The following is a 20,233-nucleotide window of genomic DNA, read 5'->3' on the forward strand; positions in this document are numbered from 1 at the left end:
GGTTGTGAAGGCTAGGACTATAACAATGTTTAAAAGGGGACTGGATAAATTCATGGTGGCTAAGTCCATAAATGGCTATTAGCCAGGATGGGTAAGAATGGTGTCCCTAGCCTCTGTTCGTCAGAGGATGGAGATGGATGGCAGGAGAGAGATCACTTGATCATTGGCTGTTAGGTTCACTCCCTCTGGGGCACCTGGCATTGGCCACTGTCGGTAGACAGATACTGGGCTAGATGGACCTCTGGTCTGACCTAGTACGGCCTTTCTTATGTTCTTATGTTCTTATGATCCACATGCTTTGACCTCTCAGTTGGTCAAGATGGGACCCATGTTCATTTCCCCAGCTTGTCTTCACTCTCATGGCTTTGCTTTTCAGAGCCACGCACTGTGTACACATTCACAGCTTCCAGTATCTCCCACCTGGGATGATTGGGGGCCGGGAGGAGCCTCACGGTGTGCGGCCAAGGAAAAACAATTCTTTACATTCCATTTCATATGAAAGACAGAAATCGCAAGAACCACACACAGTTGTGAATTTCACACACAACCTTCTGCCATCCATTGTGCCACTGTCTATTGATTTTATTTTTATTTGAATGGAGAGTTTGCTTTAGAATTCTTGCCTGGGGCTTGGCAAAGCCTTTGAGCAGTGCTATTATTTCTGGTTTCTTCACAGCTACCTACTTCTGTCAGAAAAACCTTGCATTTATTCTGTGCGAGCCGGGTTAGCTGAGATCTGTTATATTTTCTGGCCCTCTGTTTGGTAATATTTTATAGGATGAGATTGAAGCAGACATACACACAAACACAGAATAGCTCAAGTTTCTCTATAGAGCTCCTTCCTCTTCCCTGTATCATAAAACAGGTGAGAGAGATGCCATACATTATGTAGGGCTTACTACTATGCAGCCCTGTGTTGACACTTATGCACAAGTGGGGCCCAAATGCACTTCTTGGTTTCAGGGAGCACAAGTCTAGCACCTTTGTTGGTGCGTACTCTGAGAGTGGATGAGGAGCGTTAGGATTCATGGCTCTATAGGGAGCTGTGGGGTCCTGTGTGACCAATACCTCCACGTCACTACTGGGAGCCAGGCAAAGCAGCACCTAACCAATCTCTGGATGGTTAGGCACCACAGGAAGTACCACCCAAAGAGGCCAGACCGATGGAACCCTGAGGCCATTTGATTGGTCAAAACCAACTATTTAAAGGAGGAATTTGCCCCAGGGAGCCATCTAAGTAACAACTTAGACTCTGGCTTGCTACTGCTACAGGCCTTGTCTTTTGCCCTGTCTTGCTCCTGACTCCTGCCTTTGACCTTGGCCCAGAGGACACTACTGGCTCGGCTGTCTATGCCTTGGCCGTTACAAGGAGATGTCATGGCAGAGCTGGCCCCACACAGTAGAAGTGCATGATGTATTGTCATGGATGAGCTGGTATAACCTTTGGGTGGGCTAGAGTTCACTTTATTTCCCATCTCCGCTGCCTTAAAAAAAACACCCAACTCACATAGAAAGTAACTAGAGACCCAGAGTTCAATGTCTAAGGATTTTCAGCAAGGATTGCACAGGGTCAACCTCCCCACATTCCAGTCCCAAAAGGAACTAAAGAAATGAATTTAACTAAATAACTTTATAAAATCTTATGATAAAGAAACAAATAATCTAATTTTTACAGCATGACATGGCTATTTTATAATCCAGACATTACCTTCACAATTATACATAAACATAAATAAAGAAAACAAATTAAAATCTGAACAGTTCAATCCCCACAGAAATACAGTGAGAAGAAACTGAAAGTTCCCAAAAGCGAAGGTTTTGTTCACCTAAGTGTCTGTTAGAGTCTTTGATCACCAAATCTATAGAGTCTGCTGAGTCTAAAACAACATCTTCCCTCCACTTGCTTGTAGGAATCTTCAGTTGGAATCCATGCAGACCCTCCTCTGCTGAAATCACTGCTAGCCAGTCAGCCAACTGATTAACCAATCACTCAGTTAAGTGTATAGATTTAAAGAAAACCCTGTTGCAAGATGCTTCAGAGTTAGGGACAACAGCCTGCTTTCTGCTCCTGGGCTCAGCTTCTCCCAACTCACACAGGGCACATGGTCTTCTGCAAAGCAGCTGCCCTGACTGCTTGCCCTCTTGCCCCAGCAACAGGGAACCTATTGGAGTGTAACCCTTCTGCCCATCTGAGTTGGCAGCAACAAGGGCCGGGTTCAGTATCTAGGGGTTCCACAATGCAAAACCGGCTCGAGCCCCCACCCAGTGACCTGGGACAATTACATACCACCCCTCGAGCGCCTCTCACAAGCACGGAGTCTGAGTGTAGCAAAATCCTTTTAATAAAGGAGGGAAACAATGCGGCATTATGTTGGGGAAACACCACAAACAGGATTCATAACACAAACCATGAGCAAAAGACCCACCCCTGAGTAAGTTTGGCAGTGTCCTTTTCCCCTCAGGGTCTTACGTCCAGCAACTCAAAAATCACCCAAAAGCCCAACAACCCAAAAGTCTCTGTCCCTGGTCAGTGCAGCCACAGAGTTCAAATGTTTATCTGCAGAGTTTTACCTCCCAGCCTGGGTGGCAATAGGGGAGGGGGCAAAGGAGTGTTAAGGGGCATCTTACATGGTCCGAGGCCAACTGCCCCACCTCTCCATGGGGTTCTGCTGCAGCCTTCACCGCGAGCCGCTCTGCTCCGCTCCACTCCACACAACCATCCCATGAGCCACTCCAGGCATTCCGCGAACTGCTCTGCTTCGCCAACTGCTCCATTCCACCAGCCATCCCACGAACTGCTCCGCTCCACCAGCCATCCCGCGAACCACTCCTACCATCCCGCAAACTGCTCTGCCAGCCGCACCACAATATATCTTCAGGCTCCCCCACTACTTAACACAGCATCCAGTGATTTCAGCTCATAGTAGGGGAGCCTCAGTGCTGGTACACTATTGGCCCAAAGTGAATTCAGCTCAGCAGCCTGTAATTAGACTCCTAATGGAATCAAAATTAGCTCTGATATGCCACAGTAGAGAGGGAAGGGGTGTAATTGATGTTTCAGGCCCTCACCATCAGGTACAAATACCTGTCCCCACCCTTTCTCAAGTCACTGGGTTGCGGAACCCATGTCCCTTGTCTAGCGAGTGCTACTTAGTTGATGGCGAGTCCCTCTGTCATAAAACAGTTCCACTGTACTTGATTCACATAATCAGGGTAACAACACTTTATTCTTCCTGCCCCAATAATAGAGAAACTGAGGATCCCACAGCAGCCAAAGTGACCATTTGGGCTGCTGTGGGCTCATGCTAGGCAGAGTGGGTGTGCCTATGCAAACAAGATCAGCCCCTGAAGTTCTTTTCCATAACTCGCCACAATTCACCACCAGATGTCAGGGTAGAGCTCATCCTGACTCTGCTTACAGGAGCATACCCAAAACTACCACACCCAATTCCAGAAGCTTCTGGATGTGGAGTGCTTAGCATAGCAACAATGACCCAGACACAACTCACTCCTACCTCCCCGCAATGGGTCTCTTAGGGTACGTCTACAGTACGAAATTAATTCAAACTTATTCTATTCAAATTTTCGGAAGCAATTTTATACATTCGGTGTTGTGTGTCCCCACTAAGCGCATGAATTCGGTGGAGTGCATCCACAGTACCGAGGCTAGCATTGAATGTCGGAGTGGTGCACTGTGGGAAGCTATCCCACAGTTCCCGTAGTCCCCGCTGCCCATTGGAATTGTGGGTTAAACTCCCAGTGCATGATGGGGCAAAAACATTCTCACGGGTGTTTCTGTGTGTGTGCCATCACTCGCTCCTCCCTCCGTGAAAGCTATGGCAGACGCCATACTGCCAGCAGACGGTGCAGTACGGTGCACCGCCTGTCTCCTGGTACTATGAATCCACCTCGCATGTCCTCTCATCTTTCCATCTACTCTTTTAGCTAACCATTTCCTGCCTTTTTTCGGCTACCGTGAACCGAGCAGCACAGCTTCCTCCGCAAACTCTGCTCTCCCACTCTTGCATCACTAGCTAATTTTTCCATGTTGTCGGTCCTGGGCTCCCATGGAAGCTACAGAAGGCAACAATTCCCCGCCATTTTTTGGCCATCGTGAACTGAGCCGCACAGCTTGCGCCGCTTTTTCCATGTTGTCAGTCCTGGGCTCCCGTGGAAGCTACAGACGGCAACAATTCCCCACCGTTTTTCAGCCATCGTGAACTGAGCCGCACAGCTTCTGCCGCAAACTCTGCTCTCCCGCTCTTGCAGCTTTAGCGAGCTTCCCGACTCTGTGAAAGCTACAGAAGACAACCATTTACCGCCTTTTATCAGCCATCTTGAACCGAACAGCTCTCCTACATTTCGCGCCCTTTTTCCAGGATTACCCGTGCAGGCGCCATAGCGCGGCAAGCATGGAGCCCGCTCAGATCTCTGCTGCAGTTTTGACCATTGTAAATACCTCGTGCATTATCCAGCACTATGTGCAGTACCTGCAAAACCAGGCGAGGAAGCAACGATAGTGCGATTACTATACTGATGAGGACATGGACACAGACGTTCCTAGAAGCACGGCATGTGGCGATTGGGAGATCATGGTGGCGTTGGGTCAGGTTCATGCCATGGAACGCCAATTCTGGGCCTGGGAAACAAGCACAGACTGGTGGGACCACATAGTGTTGCAGGTCTGGGATGATTGCCAGTGGCTGTGAAACTTTCATATGCGTAGGGCCACTTTCATGGAACTTTGTGACTTGCTGTCCCCTGCCCTGAAGCGCAAAGACACCAAAATGAGAGCAGTCCTCACAGTTGAGAAGCGAGTGGCCATAGCACTGTGGAAGCTTGCAACGCCCAACAGCTACCGGTCAGTCGGGAATCAGTTTGGAGTGGGCAAATCTACTGTAGGGGCTGCTGTGCTGCAAGTAACCAACGCAATCATTGACCAACTGCTATCAAGGGTAGTGACTTTGGGAAATGTGCAGACCATTGTGGATGTCTTTAATGCACGGGGGTTCCCTAACTGCAACAGGGCGATAGACAGAATGCATATCCCTATCTTGGCCCCGGCACACTGGGGCAGCCAGTACATAAACCGCAAGGGGTACTTTTCCATGGTGCTGCAAGTACTGGTGAATCACAAGGGATGTTTCACCAACATCAACGTGGGATGGCCGGGAAAGGTGCATGACGCTCGCATCTTCAGGAACTCTGGTCTGTTTGAACAGCTGTAGGAAGGGACTTACTTCCTAGACCAGAAAATTACTGTTGGGGATGTTGACATGCCTATAGTTATCCTCGGGGACCCAGCCTACCCCTTAATGCCATGGCTCATGAAACCGTACACAGGAACCCTGGACAGTAGTAAAGAGCAGTTCAACTATAGGCTGAGCAAGTGCAGAATGGTGGTAGAATGTGCTTTTGGATGTTTGAAAGCGCGCTGGTGCAGTTTACTGACTCAGTTAGATCTCAGCACAACCAATATTCCAATTGTAATTCTGTGAGAAGAACAGGGAATCAAACCTAAATTTAATGAGTCCCAGGCATAATGTACTAAACTGTGCACCCAAAGACCTCTTTTGCCAGTGGACCTGCAGGCTGAGTGAATAGATAGTCTCTCATGTGCATTCACTGTCCAATCTGACAGAGAGCAGACACTCAGCCCCAGATGACTGTTCAGACTCCAGCAACGACCAGTGCTTTTATCGATCTAAACAACAACTGGGAAAGCCATGGATCCTGAGGTCCTACGCTGATGGGTCCCTTTAAGGGTATATCTATGCTGGAGCTGAAGGCGTAATTTCCAGCTGTGGGGTGGATGCTACATCTGAGGGCTTGTCTACACTGGCAAGTTTTGTTGCCAAAAACTGCCTTTTGGTGACAAAACAGTGATCGCGTACACACTGCAAGGTCACTTCTTTAGGGAAAAAATGCCTAGATTTGGCAACAAAAAACTTCCACCCCTGCGAGAAACTTTTGTCTTTTCCCCTCCCTTTATTGTTGACAAACAGCCTGTATAGACACCACAGGTTTTTTAAATTTATTTTATTGGCCTCCAGAAAGTATCCCATGCTGCTGCTCTGGTCAGCGGTTTGAACTCCGCTGTCCTGCAGCCAATCTGCCCCTCCTCCTTGCAAGCCCTGGGATTTTTAAATCTCATTTCCTGTTTGCTGGCTTCCCAGAGGAGCTTCCCAGGTGAGCATGGCTGGCTATCGCACCAAACACGCTCCCGCTTGGACCACCGCTGAGTTGTTGGATTTGATCAGTATATGCAGGGAGGAGTCTGTTCAGTCGCAGCTGCGAGTGACCCGTAGGAATCAGGTCACATATGGGCAAATTTCTTGGGGCTTGTGCGAAAAGGGCTATGATGGGGACACGATGCAGTGCAGCGCGAAGATAAAGGAGTTGAGGCAGGCGTACCATAAGGCATGGGAGGCAAACCATTGCTCCGATGGTGCACCTAAGACCTACCGCTTCACCAGGTGGGCTGGTGCCAGAATTGGAATATGCATTCCATAGAATCATAGAATATCAGGGTTGGAAGGGATCTCAGGAGACCATCTAGTCCAACCCCCTGCTCAAAGCAGGGGCAATCCCCAGACAGATTTTTGCCCCAGATTTCTAAACGGTCCCCTCAAGGATTGAACTCACAACCCTGGGTTTAGCAGGCCAATGCTCAAACCACTGAGCTATCCCTCCCTGAATGCTATCCTTAGTGGTGACCCCACCTCCATTGCCGATTGCCCCATGGATACTTCTCATGCAGCTGAAAGAGGGTACGCCAGAGACTGAAATTGTGGATGAAGAAGTCGAGCTAGAAGAAGCTGTGGTGCTCCCAGTGGGGTTGCCCAGTGGGGCAGGCAGCCAAGAACTTTTCTCCACTCCAGAAGTGCTCCACGGGGAGCAGAAAGCAGATTAGATGCCGGGTAAACTGCTGTGGCTTATGTAGGGAATTGAAAAGTGGGATGCAGGTAGTGTTTTCTGAGCTGGACATTGCCCTGTGTAGCTAATCTGCATGGCCAAGCAGGGTGTCGATGGATATCGAGACCTGCAGGGAATCCTCCAGAGAGAGGCTCTGGAAAGTTTCCAAGAGGTACTTGTTAATCCTCTGCCGCAGATTCCAAGGGATTGCAGACTTGTTAGTTCCCCCATTGTAGGAAACTGCACCATGCCATTTAGCAATCACTGGAGCTAGGACGAAAGCGGTACATTGCTGAGCTGCATATAGACTGGGGTGAAAGCCGCAAGCATTCAGCAGCTAAGTCCTGGTTTCTCTGGTCACCCTCAGCAGGGAGATGTCAGCCAGCAGGTTGGCCGCCTGTGAAAAAGTGTGGAATAATTTTAGAATGAGATCCCTGCTAAGGTGCCCTGCAAGCCGGGACCTTTTTGTCCGTATGCATAACCGCCTTCCCCACATTCCTGACACTCACCATGATTGGGATGCTCGCGGAGCTGTGTGCCTGCCTAGAGTCTCAGAGAGAAAGTGATTTCTACTAATGCCCTTTTTACTAAAATGGTTCAGTCGTTTGCTGGAATGTAACAATCCCTCTTCTGTTCAGCACAGACCTTGAAGAACACACCACGCACCATGCGGACCGGCTGTGGCAGATAAGAAAAAAACCTAGATGCAGCAAAGAAGACATGTTCCACTAGGTTATGCAGCGCAATGAGAGACAGACCAGGGAACTGAAAGAGTGCTGGAAGCCGAACGGCAGGACCGAAAAGAGAATGCTGCTTTTGCTAGGCAAGCGACAGAGCGGATGATAAAAGTTATGGAGGATCAGACAGAGATGCTCAAGTCTCTGATGCAGCTGCAGACAGAGCAAATCTGAGTTCGAGCGGCACTGCAGCAGATGCACAATTCTTTGCCAACCCCACCCCCCTCTATGCCCACACATTCCTTTTCACCTCACAGCTCTCCTGAGTTTCCCCATCACTCCACCCCCTCTCACAGCTTGCACAATGATAGCTGGAGCTACACACAGTTGTGAGGTTTTACCCTTTTTAACAATAAATAAAGGCTAAGGTATTTAATGGTACAGCGTTTTTATTTTGTGTTCTACAAAAGCGTATAGCAATCAATTCACTCTCGGGAACAGGTTCCTAAAGCTTTGTGTTGCACGGATCTTGGGCCCCAAAATTGTACATGGATGCACCAGGAAAGCAACTCCAAAGCAGACATGTATTACTGCCCCTCATTGTCAAAGTGGTTCCTCAAAGCCTCTCTGATGTTAATAGCAGCCTTCTAGGCTCCTCTGACAGCCCTAGCATCTGGCTGTTCAAACTGTGCAGCCAAGCGCTCTGCCTCAGTGCTCCACACCTGAGCAAACATTTCACCTTTAGATTCACACAGATTATGCAAAGTGCAGCACGCGGCTATGACCACGGGACTATTATCCTTGGTAAGGTCTAGCCTGCCATTTAAACACCTCCAGCGGGCTTTCAAATGGCCAAAGGCACATTCGACTACCATGCGGCACCTGCTCAGCCTGTTGTTAAAACGCTCCTTGCTGCTGTCCAGGTGCCCTGTGTAAGATTTCATGAGCCAGGGCTGTAAGGGGTAAGCCGGGTCTCCCAGGATCACTATGGGCATCCCCCACTGTGAACTTGTGGTCTGGAAAGGAAGTCCCCGCCTGCAGCTTTCTGTATAGGCCACTGTTCCTGAAGATGCGTGCATCATGCATCGTTCCAGACCAGCCTGCACTGATGTCCGTGAAACGCCCCCGGTGATCCACAAGCGCCTGCAACACCATGGAGAAGTATCCCTTCCTATTGATGTATTCAGAGGCAAGGTGGTCTGGTGCTAAAATTGGAATGTGTGTGCCATCAATCACCCCGCCACAGTTAGGGAAACCCATCTCTGCAAAGCCATCCACTATTTCATGCACATTTCCCAGAGTCACGGTCCTCCACAGCAGGATGTGATTTATTGCCCTGCACACTTGAAGTAATACAACCCCAACAGTGGACTTTCCTACTCCAAATTGATTTGCGACTGACCGGTAGCAGTCTGGATTCGCCAGCTTCCACACAGCGATTGCAACACACTTCTCTACCGGAAGGGCAGCTCTCAATCTGGTGTCCTTGTGCCACAGGTCAGGGGACAGCTCAGCACATAGCTCCATGAAGGTTGCTTTACGCATCCTGAAGTTCTGTACCCACTGGTCATCATCCCACACCTGCATGACAATGTGATCCCACCAATCAGTGCTTGTTTCCCTAGCCCAAAAGTGACAGTCTACCATATGTAGCTGCTCTGTGAATGCACAAAGCACTAATACGTTGCTGCTGTCCATAGCACACTCGGGTGCCTGCGATTCATCCTCTGTGAGTAACTGTGCTGCCATGCGTCATGTCCTCACGACAGTTAACAGCGCATAAGAGAGAAGTGTGGGAGCCATCCTCTCTCACTGCAGATGCTGGCATGCACTACAAAAGAATGACAGTTGGAAAAACTGCATGAAAGGAAGCCAGAGACCTTTGGAGGGGTGGGACACAAAGCAGTGCATGAAGGTACATTTTGCACATCCCAGGATGTGCCAGGCTCTATTTCCACATTCCCACAACATCTAGTGACGGATGTTGTCGCCAGGCACTGTGCGATACGTACCCACAGTCCATTGCTCTCAGTCGACAAAGGTGTCCCAAATGTGGACATGATCTGTCGAGAAAGGGAGCAAATGTAGACATGCTTTGGCGACTTCACTTTTGTCGATTTTCCCTTGGCAACATTAGTATCACTGACACGCCCTGAGTGAGTGAGCACGCTGAATATAGCCGTTTCAGGGCAGCTGCACAGGACAGATCAAACCCCATCTGAAACCCCAGGTACATACTTAAGGGGACTAGTTCTTCCTGCTGCCTGTGCAGCCCCGGCTAAGCTGCTATTTTCAGCACGCAGGCTCGGTCAAAGCTAGAGTAGGTAAGTCTACCTGAGCTGGAAACGACACCCTAAGGCTCTGTCTTTTCTGGGTAACTGTTTAGAGCAAGATTGTCACGTCTGTTCCCACCATCCCCCAATATTTATCTGGAATAGTTTGCTTCACTACACACTCTTCCCAACCCTCTTCTCTCTCAAATCCCTCCCCAAGCCCCCCTTCTCCCCTGGGGCCCACCAGTGGCCTCACCCTTAGAGATGGAATGGTTCACGAAGTATGAAACCAAACCAAAAGCCAAAGCCAGTTGTGCTTTGAACACTTTAATTGTTGCCTACGTGTGCCCTCTTAAAATGGAAACTTTTGGGGCCCGGCCCATGCATTGCATGCCAGTGAGCACACTGTTGGCATTCAGCAAATAATTAATAGGTTGGGAGTTTGAATACACGGTGTCAGCAGCTGGTCTTAGTGCATCGGTATCCAAGAAAGACACATTCTTCAATGCTAGTAAAACCTGGTCTCTCCTCCCTGCTGTTTCTGGGAAAGGAGAAACCCTGGTTCCCCTCCCCCCCACCCCCAGTCACTAGGAAGAGCAGTGTGTTGGAGGAGAATGGGGGAGGGTGGGGTCAGATGGGGTCCTCTTGCTCCTTGAGCTTTGCCTCCAATCTTAAGAGGAAGTGATTTTTTTTGTGGGGTGGGGGGATCTTTGGCTTTATGGGCTCCTGGGTGAGCTCCAGAATGAAGTTTCAGCCTGGGAGATGTTTCCTTAGGGCTATGCAGCACCTTTCGAGTTTCTTGCCTGTAAGTTAGCTATAGGGAGCTCTGATTCATTCAGTTGAGACAGTTTGGTTGCATAGTGAGTATGCCAGTTGGGCTGCATGGGGCTTTTGGCTCTGGGCATGGGACCAGGAAAGGGTTGACCATGTAATGCTAAAATTAGCAGCTGTTGAGAAGTAAGCACTCTCCTTGGAGAGGAAATAACCTTCATCCTAATGAACTTCTGAAAGAAATTGGGCTATGTCCTTCATGACTGGCACTCAGGGGCCCTTAGCATCCCGACTGACAGAGATTAACAACACCATGGGACAGATCCTTGGCCCCTGCATCTGGAAAGCCAGGGGATTAGGCCAGCTGCCGATTTCCTCTGATATAGAGGAATCTCTGTGTAGCATAAACCCAGTTTAACAGCTTTATACCCCTTCCACAGACACCTCAGTGTAGGAACCATATTGGGTGTTCCCCCACATTCCTCAGTTGGTGTAACAATTCCTTAAAGGCTATTCAGAGAAACCCTGAGGCTGCTCTAAGTTGCACTGACGGATGGCTCCAGGATTAGGGAAGTGCACTAAGCAGAGTTCGCAGAATCTGGGGCTCTGGCTCCAGCTTTAAAGAGGGAAACCTACCATCCCCCCTAAAGGAAGCCATAGCCCAGCCAATTTTACCTCTGTGGACTCAGCAGCCCTCATAAACTACCTCCCTGTCTCAAGCCTCCGATTTTTGAACAAGTTACTTGAGAAGCTAGTGAACAACCACATCCAAGCACACATATTAACAGCCCATATCTTAGCCTTCTCCCGGCTGGGGTTCAGACCAGGTCATGGTATAGAGTTTAACACTCGTGGTGCATGTGAAGGACATCGAATCTAGTCCTCGTAGGCCTGTTGCAGCATTTGATACAACTTACTATGGCATACTACTGTCTCCCTGCAGAGATGCAGCAAGGGTTGATGGGAAAGCTCTGAAATGGCTCCACTGAATGTGCCTCTGGACAAATCCACCTGCCATAATCCTACACTGACTGGGAGTGTTCAGACTCTGCTGGCTACCCAGCTCTAAGCCTGAAGTAATGACTGTGGGACAGCTCTGATACTGCTGCATCCTAGGAGAGGGGATCTCATGGAAGTCCCCAGGGCTGAGCCCAGATACTGGGGGGGAAAGTTTAGCCCAGCTGCAGAATTCAGATTTGGCTATTCTATTGTCTCCTCTCACTCCCCCCATGCTGGGGGTGTCTTGGAAGCAGGACCACAGAGTGCACAGTGCTCCAGCCAATCCTCCATGGGTGGAGCAATCCCTATGGGTAGGGCCCTACCAAATTCACGGCCATGAAAAACACGTCATGGACCATAAAATCTGGTCTCCCACTGTGAAATCTGGTCTTTTGTGTGCTTTCCCCCTATATTATACAGATTTCACAGCGGAGACCAGCGTTTCTCAAATTGGGGTCCTGACCCAAAACGTAGTTGCAGGGGGTCACAAGGTTATTTTAGGGGAGTCACCGTATTGCTACCCTTACTTCTGCACTGCTACCTTCAGAGCTGGGCGGCCAGAGAGCGGCAACTGTTGGCTGGGCGTCCAGCTTTGAAGGCAGCGCCCTGCTAGCAGCAGTACAGAAGTAAGGGTGGCAACACCATACCATGCACCCTTACTTCTGCACTGCTGCTTGCAGAGCTGGGTGACCGGAGAGTCGTGGCTGCTGACTGAGGGCCCAGCTCTGAAGACAGCAGCACAGAAGTAAGATTGGCAATACCAGACCATGCCATCCTTATTTCTGAGCTGCTGCTGGCAGTGGCTCTGCCTTCAAAGCTAGGCTCCTGGCCAGCAGCTGCTGCTGTCCAGCTTCTCAGCTCTGAAGGCAGCGGTGCCACCAGCAGCAGTGCAGAAGTAAGGGTAGCAGTAACACCCCCCCCACACACACACAACTCCTTTTTGGGTCAGGACCCCTACAATTACATCACCGTGAAATTGCAGATTTAAATAGCTGAAATCATGAAATTTACAATTTTTTAAATCCTATGACCGTGAAATTGACCAAAACAGACTGTGAATTTGGTAGGGCCCTACCTATGAGACCAGGGACCACTCCTGCTGGCACAATTTGGAGCAGTCCTTAAGCTGCTGTAAATTATGCCAGGAGCTGGTTCAGCCCCAGGGTTGCGGGATCAGAAAGTTATTGTAGATCACAAAATAGTTGCCACTATCCAATCCCCCAATTTTAGTAATACTATATTCTACTAATGTGGCAATAAACAAAATCATTATACATAAAATTGCTTTAAACATGAGGCACAATAAAACATTCAGATCCATATTTTCAAAAGTGTGTGCAAAAAATGTATATGCCCGTTTATGCAGACCCAGTTTAGAAGCACAAATACCTCAATGATACATGTATTGTTGGGGTGAGCAAATGTGCACATACATACACTTTTGAAGATTTGGCCTTACAAAACAAATAAAACTCTAACGTTAATTAAAATAGAAACACGTTTTGAGCTTACACGTTTTGAGCAGAGAAACTCACCTTTACAGATGGCCTCAATGAGACTATTCCACCCTTCAGGAGCAAATGAGGAACAGCATGTGATGTGGATGTGCCAAGTGACAAGGAGAGAGGAAAAAGGAAACATATGGAGGGAGCATGAATATGATTTTACGAAAGGGGACATTTGCTCAGAGCAAGTTTTGCGAGTACAGAAAGGTTAAGCTTTTGAAAAAAATGTAAATAATTAACAAATTTGAAGGGAGACTTGCTGGGTCAGAGGACAGGTGCCTGGAGCTGTGAAACTGCAAAGCGCACAGGACTTTGGTTATAATGATGTAGCCAGGGCATATGTGAAAGAATATTTTGGTCACTGATACAATCAAAGGTGTACATGATTAGGAAATGTCAGCCCAATGAATCCTATATGACTTTGCAATAAAACAGCAGGAAATGATAAACCAGGGTCAAAAAGGTCTTGAGAATTCCACACAGTTGAAATAAAGAGTGAGCAAGAGGAATTAGCAGCAAGAAATGGGATTCAGATGTGGAAAACTGATTGGCTGAACCAAGCAACTACATTTCACTTTTATCCTTGTTTAACTTCAAAAACTTTTGATTCAATCAGCTAGAAAGAGCGTCCGAAGACTGTGAAATGTAATGGCCCATATTACAGCAGAGGATACTGGGGAAAGAAATGTCAGCCTGGAGCATCAGGATATAAATGATGAATTGAGATTATATTGCCCATAGTCCCATTCTACTGCTGTAACTCTCCTGCTATTAGCACAGAACTACCATAACAGCAACAGATCCAGTAGCAGAGCCACATGAAGCCCCTTCTTTTTCCATCCCTCTCCATCTTCCAGTGGGATAGATATGCCTGCTCTCTCCATATGGCTGAGCCAGTGCAGAATGACTGTGGAGTGTGTTTTTGGCCATTTAAAGGGCTGCTGGTGCTCTCTGTATGGGAAGCTGGACCTGGCCAATGACAACATCCCCGCGGTTATATCTGCGTGCTGTACCCTCCATAACATTTGTGAAGGGAAGGGTGAAAGATTCACTCAGGAATGGAACTCGGAGGTTCAACACCTGGAGGCTGAATTTGAACAGCCAGAGAGCAGAGCTATTAGAGGGGCCCAGCATGGGGCTGCAAGGATTAGGGATGCCTTGAGGGAGCAATTTGAGGCTGAAAGCCACCAGTAATGTCTGGTGCCCTGCACGGGAGTGAAGTGCAGTGGTTCCAATGTTAGTAGGAATCTGTGTTTGCTACGCTGACTTGCAGTGCCTGTTGCTTTCCTGCGCTAAGGTATCTTTTACTTTATGCAATAATAAAGAATGTTTTCAAAGCCAAAAAATCCATTTATTGAAAAGAAATACAACTGCTTGGGAAACAGAAAGGGCAAGGGGATGGGATGGGGATCGGTACAATCACAGATTTGCGTATGTCCTGTTATCATACTCAGCCTTCCTGTCTGGAGTGCTGTGCAATGAATGCTGCACTTCAGGATGGCTATAATGCATGGTGATGGGGGTTGAGTGCAGTGGGTAAGGGCCGTAGTTTTCAGGGCTGGGTGGTGAAGCTACAGGTGTTGGAGGCAGCTGGAGGCAGCTGGTGGCGATAAGAACCCGGATGTTGGGGAAAGTGGGTTGGAGGTGACATGGGGGCACAAGGGAAAGAGTTTTGGGACAAGGGCTGCAGGCAGTAGCGTAGCTAGGGGGGAGCAGGGGGAGCAGCCGTTCCCCCTGAGCACATTTTACAAAAGTGGTGCCTTTCAGCGCAGCCAGCACTGGGCTCCGGACTTGGAGTCCGGAGCCGGGTTTAGTGTGCGGCCGCCGGCTGGCTCTCGGTTCCGCACCGCCCCCCTGCATCCCCAGCCCGGCTCGCTCGCTCGCTCCAGGGCTGCAGGCGATGTCGGCTAGTTGCCTGGCTCCCTGGGGAGGAGGAGGAGGAGGCTCCCGCCTGCCCACTGCTGCCTGGCTCGCTAAGCCGAGCCCCGCTTGGCACACGCCGCCCAGCCCAGGCTTTGCCGGGACGGGAAAGGGCAGCAACGCAGCCCCCCAGCGTGGCGGGGGAGGGAGGCTGAGAAGCAGCAGCCCCGTTGGCCTCCGGCAAGCCCATGCAGAACAAGGCGGCCGAGCGGCACGAAAGGCAAACACCTCTTGAGCGGCCAGTCTCGCTAATATATTACCCCATCTAGCACTCACTCAGCCTAATCTAGTTGGAAGAACCTCCTGCAAACTCCCCATAGATGTGAGCTGTCTCTAAGGTGCCCTGGAATACTAGCTGCACGTTTCTTAAAGCCACAGTGCTCTCCCTCTGCCCCGGGATCCCGGCGGAGTGTCTCTCCACCGTTAGGACCCTCGTTGCCCTCTTGCCCTCTCCGCTCGTCTTGCTGGAGGAAGAAACAGCTTTTTGTCCCAGCGCTGGCTCTTACCATCGCAAGCCCTAAACCGATCAGGCCCCCCCTCCCAAAACTTTCCCCCAAACTCAGTGATTTATTCCGTGCACAGTATTAGCTCTTTGACCATCTACGCGATCTGTTAAGCCCCAAATATTAAAAAAAACATATTTCAGAGACTAATCTAAATAGATCAAATTCTTTCCAGTCTTCTGCAAAGCAGATCTAGGAATCTATTCCTCCTCCCTCCCCCCAGCAGGCCAGGTGCAGAATAGCATTTTACATGGGAATGGTTACTTCCGCTGGGTACACTCGCTGTACTATAGCACAAGGAAGAAGCTGCGCCTTTCAACTTGCTTATCTATTGGGAGAAATAAACGTGCGTTCCCATTTCGCTGCGATACTACACTTTTAAGCCTGTGGACAAGCAGTTTTAGTGTTGACGTTTCTGAAGCATGTTTTAAGGGGGGAAATCTGCTTCGGGGGGTAGTTCCTAGGAAGTCAAAGAATATTTGTTAACAAAAATGAAACCTTCCTTGTATGCTCCCCTGTCATGCTGCAAGAGGCAGCCCACCTCCCTGGCTCACTGTGGCCTGTGTTATCACAAGGGTTTGTACAGAGATTGAGAGATGTGGCCTTGATTTGAGTTCATCAGGCAGCAGAGCTCGGGAACAGCAGATAAATATTGGGCGCCCAATAACTTTTGTTGTTGTTGTTTTTTCCTCCGCACTTCTAAGCGGAAATAATCAAGGGCCGATTTCTCTTCTGATTTACACACCTGGACTTGGGGCTCGTCAGGTAGAGCAGGCTGCGGCCCAAACGTGTTCCCTACTTGTTGGCGTGCAATAAACACAGCACAAGGTTTCCACACAAAGGTCATCCCCAGCCTCCTGGGTCGGGCTGGGGTGCTGGGAAAGGAGGAGAGGAGTGAATTCAGGAATCCTGGGGGGGTGGGGAATTTCCTATGGCCCTGTGGTTTGAAAGTTACAAATATGAAGCGAGTCCCTTTGCTTTGGGGTTTATAACATGGACTTGTAGTAGCCTGGCGCCCATTTTCGAGCAGCCCTCATTAAAGCGCTGCACGATGCGTTTGGCTGGAGACAGGCAGGTCTCAGGTTCTCTGGCTCTGCCTGTTGGTCCTAACATCTCTGGCAGGAGGGTGTGGTGTCACTTTAGTGACTAAATAATGAGTTGTTTACAGATCTAGTAAACAATCCAATCCCCCTGAACTTCCCCCCCACAGAGTCCTGCTTGTTAGGAGCCCCTGCTAAAGCTAGTAAAACAGCCCCACTCTCTCTGGGTTGGCACAGACTAGTCCCATTGGGGTCTCTCTCTGTCCTTTTCTTGCTGTTTCTTAAAAGGGGAACAACCGTCCCCCCCCATGCTTGGTGTATGAGCCTTCCATCTAAGGCATCTAGAGGGACTCAGTACTCAGTGTTTCAAAAATGTTAGACTGCCAACCTGTGTCATAGAGATGTCTTTTGTTTTAAAAAAACCCCATGAATAAAGCTGCTTTAAGGGAAATTACTGCTTTGTCCAACCCCAAAGAGCTATGAGATCTTTGCTCACCAAGTCTCATAACACTTGTATTTGTCATGCCTTTTTGGTGACTTTAGTATTACGATCTATTATAAATAAAATGCATTTCATTGATTGATTTTAAAATGAAATTAGTAACTGGAAAAAATGGCCAGTATTTTTTTTAAACCTGTGACAATTATAATCTACTGTATTCTGTCATTTACTTTCTAGAATCTAAAGTATATCTAAGTATAATCTAAAGTTCTCCTGCGAAATGCCGGCTGTGCAAACCCTTCCATGGCTGGATCATTCTTGTGTTTTTATTTTAAGTACAAATAAATATGTATAATGAATTTAAAAGTATGTAATTAGTAATTTGATATGTCGGGTGGCGCCTTTTTTTATGTGTTCGCTCCCCCTGATGTTAGAACCTGGCTACGCCACTGGCTGCAGGGGGGGGCGGGCGCAGTGCTCTGCCTGCATGACTACGAGCGCCTGGATCGAGTCCGCTTGGTGCTCCATGATGCTTATCCGTGCTTTGCTGCCGGAGCTCTGCGCTTTTGTACCGGCGGATCCTCCTTTCACTCTCTCTCCACTCCTGCACTTTTAGATTCTCGTTAAGGGGCTGCTGCATTACGTCATGCAGCATGTCTTCCTTGCTTCTACGTGGCCTCTTCCTAATTCTTTGGAGTCTTTTGGCCTGTGATAACACAGACGGCTGAAATCTCAAGGTTACATCTGTAAAGGCAAAATGCAACACTTAACAGAGGCAGCATTGTTCACACCGAGCAATGATTCCCCCGTACTTAAGGGCAAACACAGTCTACACAATAGCATAATTTGCCCGTCCCAAAGCGAGCACACATAACCCATGGGAGCCCCAAAATGGTGAGTAAGCACAGGGTCAAGGGGGACTGATTGTTTCAGGGCCGTACTGTCCTCTGGGTTTCTGTGCCTTGGGGAGAGCCAACAGCTGCAGGGGGGGCCCTATACTGAACACTGTGCCCACATTTTTCACAGGAGTTTGTCCTGGACGATATCTCGCTGCTGAGGGTGACCTGGGAAGCAAGGGAGGGTCTTCTACTGCAATGTGGCTTCCGCCCTGGCCCATGTACAGCTTGCATGTGTTCAGCAATGGTCCCCCCGCCCCTCGCAGCACAGTAGCGCAGACATGTTAGCCTGGCTGGGACAAGGACCACAGTGGCTCTCCCAGAGAAACCTGCGCAAGCACATTGCCCAACTCCTGGATGAGACCTTTGAAGAGATCACTGAGGCCGATTACTGCGATGTGAGAGAGCACATCAATGCCCTATTCCGCATCTAGGCATGCATGCAGCCTTAACCCTCTTCACCCCAAGAGCCCACACCAAATAACTTCCTTCCCAAAATAAAAGCCACTTACCGGGAACCTCCTCTGGTGTTTGTCCTTCCCCAAGCACCGGCTGCCGCGACTGGCTGCCTTCCTCCTGGCTTGAGAACAGCTTCTGGCTGCATGCATCTAGGGATTGCGGGATGTCTTCCTCCTCCTCAGCACCCTCACCCCCGCTTTCCTCCTCCTGCCTTGTTGAACTGGCCTCTGAAGTGTCCATGGTGGTCTCCGGAGTGGAGGTGGGGTCGCCCCCAAGTATCACGTCCAGCTCTTTGTAGAAATGGCAGGTCGCGGGGGCACCACCGGAGTGGCAGTTTGCCTTGCGGGCTTTGCGGTAGGCATTCCGCAGCTCCTTCAGTTTAACCCTGCACTGCAGTACGTCCTGGTCATGGCCCCTTTCCATCATGTCCCTTGATATCTGCCCGAAGGTATCGTAATTCCTACAGCTGGAGCGCAGCTGGGACTGGACAGCTTCCTCCCCCCAAACACTGATGAGGTCCAGCACCTTGCCATTGCTCCATACTGGGGATTGCCTGGTACATGGAGGCATGGTCACCTGGAAAGATTCGCTGAGAGCACTCCACGCCTGGCTGAGCAAACAGGAAGGGGATTTTCAAAATTCCCAGAGAATTTAAAGGGCGGGTCTGATGGTTGGTCACCTGAGGGCAAGGCAATAGAGTTCAAAGTGATGACCAGAGTGGCTAGAACAGGCATTGTGGGACACTTCTGGAGGCCGATCAGAGCGCATTAATAGATCAGGGTGTCCACACTGGCGAGGCGGTGCTCCAGCAGGGGCGCATCAAACGTTATTCTGCTCGCCGAGGTGGAGTACCAGGAGCGCTCTAGCCGCGAAGTCCGGGCGCTTTATGTGCCTTGCCAGTGTGGACGTGTTGTGAGTTAGAGTGCACAGGGCTGCTTTAATGTGCTCTAACTCGCAAGTGTAGCCATGCCCTAAGACTGCTTTGCAGGCTTTCAGTTGCAGGTGGCTCCTTGTCCTATTAGAATGTAAGGCCAGGGACCCATGTTTGTATAAATACATCGCTCGGGGGGGGGGGGGGGGGAAGGAAATCATCATAACTTAGGCCTGGTCTATACTAGGAAATTAAGTTGGTATAACTATGTCATTCAAGGGATGTGAAAAATACACACCCCCTGAGCAATGCAAGTATCAGGGGGTAGCCGTGTTAGTCTGTATCCACAAAAACAACAAGGAGTCCGGTGGCACCTTCAAGACTCACAGATTTATTTAGGCATAAGCTTTCGTGGGTAAAAAACCTCACTTCTTCAGATGCATCTGAAGAAGTGAGGTTTTTTACCCACGAAAGCTTATGCCTAAATAAATCTGTGAGTCTTGAAGGTGCCACCGGACTCCTTGTTGTTTTTGAGCAATGCAGTTAAACTTACCTAGCCTCTGGACCTAGTGCTAGGTCAATAGGAGAATTCCACCTCTCAGGGAGGTTGATTGCCTACGCTGACAGGAGGGGTTCTCCCGTGCGCGTAGGTAGCTTCTTCACTGAAGCCCTGCAGCAGTGCTGCTGTGGCAGGTTGTGTGTAGACAAGCCCTTTGCACTTTCATCAGATTTTGGCTGATATAGCTTCCTGCCCATCTTTAACGCAACATCTCAGCACCAGGGAAATTCCAATGCCAGATTCATGAGACACATCTGTGGCAGATATTGCAACCCCATGCAGTATCTTTGGGGACCTCTGTATTCAAATGATGAATTGCTTAGGTGTGATTGTGTTCTGCTCCATGGAAGGGTCACAATGGCTTCTTCAGGAACTCAAAACAGTAGGGGATGATAAGGTGACT

The sequence above is a fragment of the Emys orbicularis genome, chromosome 1, assembly GCF_028017835.1.
Source record: "Emys orbicularis isolate rEmyOrb1 chromosome 1, rEmyOrb1.hap1, whole genome shotgun sequence".
Taxonomy (NCBI): Eukaryota; Metazoa; Chordata; order Testudines; family Emydidae; genus Emys; species Emys orbicularis.